The 4,935-nt window shown below is 35.8% G+C and overlaps 1 pseudogene; it reads left to right on the forward strand.

The window, feature by feature from the left end:
• Positions 1 to 396: 396 nt before the first annotated feature.
• LOC144253364 (kelch-like protein 12 pseudogene) lies at positions 397 to 4,261 on the forward strand (annotated as a pseudogene).
• The last annotated feature ends 674 nt before the right edge of the window (positions 4,262 to 4,935 follow it).

The following is a 4,935-nucleotide window of genomic DNA, read 5'->3' on the forward strand; positions in this document are numbered from 1 at the left end:
GCAGGATTGAATTTATTTGTTAATTTAGTTTGTAAGTAATAAATTTAGAAATACGATGTTAAATCCAGTAAAAAACATTTGTTACTGAATTCCATATGTCATTTTTGTCCATATAATTCCCTTAGCATTTAAAAAGATATAAATAACATTATTTTTCTATTATTTTCTGCTTTTTTGCGTTAATAGGTAACCATCATTTCCCCCAAAAAGCATCAGTGGGGGGTCTCTGCTCTTTCCTTTGCAAGACATTAAATAATTAATAATGTTTCCTGCTTCATACATTTGTTAAAAAACTCTTCTAGTTGCTTTGGTGGAGCTTACATCTTAGAGGGAAAAGACAAATAAGCAAATAATTAGGTAAATAATGTCATAAAGTTTTAATTATTATGTAGAAAAATGAAGCAAGCAGTGAGTGAACTAGAGAATGCTGAGGAGGCTGCAACAATTATTTTAGATAACGTGGTTAGAGAAAGTCTGTCTGCTAAGGTGACATTTGAGAGGAAGCCTGAATAGAGTGGGAGGGTGGAAGGGAGTCCTGCCGTTTCCAGGGCAATAGTCATCTAGGCATGAGAAAAGCAAGTGAAAAAGCTCTTAGGCATGTGTGTGATATGTTAGGGCAGCAATAAATGGAAAGAGAAAATAATTAAATAGAGGGCTCAATTAACTGTGAGCCTCAGTGATAGCAAATCTCAGCAGCACTAGGTCCCCTTGTTTTGAGTTGTATTTTTATTTTCTCTTCCCCTGGAATCTGCCTTGCCTGCAAACCTTGCCATACAACTCAGTTTTTTCTTTTTTTTTTCTCTTTTACTATTATTGGACAGAAGATGTATGGCTGTCTTCCATCTTTCTCTGCTAATGATGCTCTATTTCTAAAATACACTTATTTTAGGTTCTTATTACCCAGCCTTTAGCATCCAGTGTGGTTGATAAAACAGGAGTGTGTGCATGTATGAAATTCATAGCTAATAATCCATCTCATTATTATTGAAAGGTTTTTTTTAAGTCTGTGATTTAAAATTATTGTATAAAGTATGTCACTGAACTCTTTTTGCATTTATTCTACTTTTATTGAGTGGCCTGTTTTGAACATTTGAGGTTTTCTTCAGCTCCTATTTTTTAACATATATTTTATTTCTTCCTCTTAGAATATTAAAAGTAGTAAATTATGGAGGATTCATTTACCTAAACTTTAAGAGTTCATCTACAAAATACCTTAGATTTTTTTCCAACCATCTTTTCTAACTCAATATCATTGGATTCTCTGCTTTTCTGCCAATTTAAAGCATGTGCAAAAGTAAAATACAACCAAAGGTCTCATTATCATTTCATGGAGAATTTTTTAAAATCTCCATTTCTATTCATATCGACTATTCTCCCATGGATTACTTTGAAGTATATCTCAGATCTTATAAAATTTAATGCCCAAGTAAATATATCAATGTAAATCTTAAAAAATGAAGTTCCTTTAAGAAATGAGCACAATTTAAAACAAAAAATGATAATAATAATTCCATAACATCATCAAATAGTCAATCCATTTTATGTGTCTCCATTACACATTTGAATGCATTTTTTGTCTGTGTGTGTGTATGGTGCTGGGCCAGGTCCTTGTGCATACAAGGCAAGCACTCTACCAACTGAATTGTATCCCCAGCCCATGAATGCATATATTTTAAATAGCAAAGAAAACACTTCTCACAGGAACTGAATGATAATTGCTTTAGTTTACTTTGTAATTTTTTTTTTGTATTTTTGAATGAAGGCGCCTTCACTTATTTAACCAATTCTATTTTTCTTCTCTGAATATTAAGTTTTTATTTTTCAGAACACTTTCTTCAGTATTTATCAACATTTATTTCTTGTTCAGGATACTTCAGAAGAGAATCAAAAGAAAAGATACAATGGTCACTGCTTCATCTTAATTAAGGGAGAGGAACATTATCAAAGTCTTAAAATCAGTGGATAATCATGCATGTATGTAAAAGACAAAGAAAGTTTAAAATCCAAAACCAACTCATATCAAATTGTATAATGATTTAATAATACATGTCATTTTTATGTCATTTAATTCTATCAATTAGACATGAGTCAATTATTAAGATAGTTTTGACCTAATAAGACGAGAATTCCTCAAGATAGGAGATCCAGATTCTGTGAACTTTGTTACTTCAGGAAGAGTATAGCTAGATATTATTTAATAATGGGGACAAACTAAACTTTTAATGTAAAGTTTCTATGAAGTTTTCCTAGCTTGAAAAGATACTGATATTATTAATTAATCTACCTTTAATTTTATATATCATGGATAGAAATAAGGAAGTGTGCACATAAAGTAGCTGAAGTGAAATAAGAGGTATAAAAAAGGTATAATTCTATAATTATTCATTTCATGGAAATAATATTTTAAAGGTGTTTGGAATGTTGACATTAGAAACCAGATAAAAAGACAAAGCATACCAGAGCTTCTAGGTAGGTTAAGCAGCGGTGCTCTGGGGCCTGCTGTTCCCACATTGTATTCCATCCCTATGGGCAGGAGATGGCCAGTGCAGCTATGTGAGTCTGGAAGCAGAGTTGTAGAATCCAAGGACTTTTTTTTTTTCATATTATCTGGTGGGGGAGGCATTATGGCTGCCAGACATAATGATAAATATTCTAGCTAAATTCATTTTCAACTCAATGAACTCCCCCTGGAAAAGCAACACCCTCTGTGATGCAAGGAGAGTAGGGTAGAAAGCCTTCCCTGCCAGTGGGACTGTACTGGCTGCCTGTCATGGGTACTTCTGGCCATGTTTACAAGTGAGCTTTCAAAGAAAGGAACACCCTATGTTGATACCAAGGTTTAACTCCTCTTCTATGGAAATCTGTTGGATTTTTTATACACAGAAAGAGTACATGTGATGGAGGAGAATGTTCAAGACCTGCTTCATGTGGCCTGCCTGCTTCAGCTGCAAGATGTGATGCAGGCCTGCTGTGAGATCTCAGAAATTAAACTGGATGCTTCTAATCATCTGAATGTCAGGGGGTTTGCTGAAACTCACAATTGTATTGACCTGATGCTACAGCTGAGGTTTTTAGCTAGAAGTTTTTTTTTTTTTTTTCTGAAGTGGTATAGAATGAAGAATTCACTTTTCCAAGTCAAGGATATGAGGAAAAGCTACACAAATTTGATAAAATTCAAGTGGATTCTCAAAAGCGAGTCTTTGACATCATCATCAATTGGGTGTAGTGTGATAAACAAGAATGAGAAAAATCCTTGCTTGACCTGCAACAATATGTGCAGATCCCCCTGCTGACCCCCAGGTACATTATAGTTGTAATAGATGCTGAGCCTTTCATCTGGTCAGATCTGGTTTATGAAGCAAAGCAGTTTTATCTGAGGCCTGAACTTCTCTGTCAGATACAGGAACTCAGGACAAGGTCTCTTCTAAGAGCCAGTGAAGTGCTTCTGGAGATTGGGGTCTTTAGATGCTAGCAGTCTCTCATTCATATAGTAGAGAAATATGACACCAAGACTCAGGAGTGGAGCTTTTTGCCAAGAATCCCTTGCAAGAGATGTTATGTGACCCTCAGTGTCCTTACATGATCAGATACAATTAATTGGTGGCCACGACAGTCATTTCTATCTCAGCTCAATGGATTGTCAAGACTCTGTAGCAGATGAGGATGGTGTTGGGTATTCTGTGGTTCCTTTGAATGTCTGACAAGGTCTTGCTGGAGCTACCGCCTTGAGGGGTATGATATAGATCTTTGGAGGCTTTGATGGAAGCCATAATTGGTGCTGCAATATAACCAAAACATTTCCCAGTGGAGAATACTAGGACATATGCAGAAAATCCCAGAGTCTAGTAATGGGCAGTGGAGGATATGATGGTTTGAATATTTTAAATTTAGTTGAGAAACATGATCCACATACATGACACCATGACACCGATACTGATACTACTACAATGGTTATCAAGTCTCTTAGTTCAGGAGTAGTTTACTGAATGACCCTATTGATGAGGTGGAGGAATTTGATGGTACAACTTACCTTTTGTCCATTGAGGCATACAACATTTGCACTGATTTCTGGACAACTCTTACTACCTGCTACATAGGGGCCACCATGCTTCACACAAAATCAATGCAATCACAGGATATGATGGGATCCCCTGCTGAGAAGCACTGAATGCTATGACCTTATCATAAATAGCTGGGAAGGAGTGACATCATGGAAACCCAATGCCGTAATGCTGGGGTGTATGTTCTCTGAGATAAATAACCTTCATTGGAAATGCTATCTGACCAGACCAAGGAATACATTGCAGAAGAATCGAGGATCCTTTCCAGAATGTCTATGAGCACTGTAAGCACAGGATGATTATAAGTATGAGTACAATGATGATTGTACTTATTCAACAAACAGTCCCCCTTATGCTGGTAATGTACCACAGAAGGGTGGGTAACTCAAGATACTCAAGGAAAAATAATACACAGTGAAGAGATTTGAGATACCAGACCACCTCTTCCTCTAGTCTGGGGACAACCTTCTTACCTTTTCCAGCTTACCATCTATATGTTGTCCATTTTAGAGTGGATAAAAGGATTCCAGTTTAAGTAATCTTGTTAAAATCTACTATTTTTTTCTGGGACAAATATCTTTTCTAATCTACAGATAGCTAGGAACACCCCAATTCCACTTGGAAGGAAAACAAAACAGAGAGCTCTATCAAAATTTTGGGAGCCAAAGTAACAGGTTTACTGAGATTAGAATATGTGGCATAAATTAGGTTTGATGTAATGTGAGTGAACCTACTTCACCTCTGAAGTATGACCCAGAGGACTGACAAGTATATATTATTTGAATATTCTTCTTATTTCCATAAGCTCTTTTTGAATTAGGGTGCTGTATATCCTGGCACTGAAGATTGAGAGAATAACAGAATATACAATTAC

Source organism: Urocitellus parryii, chromosome 2, assembly GCF_045843805.1.
Source record: "Urocitellus parryii isolate mUroPar1 chromosome 2, mUroPar1.hap1, whole genome shotgun sequence".
In the NCBI taxonomy this organism is placed as follows: domain Eukaryota; kingdom Metazoa; phylum Chordata; class Mammalia; order Rodentia; family Sciuridae; genus Urocitellus; species Urocitellus parryii.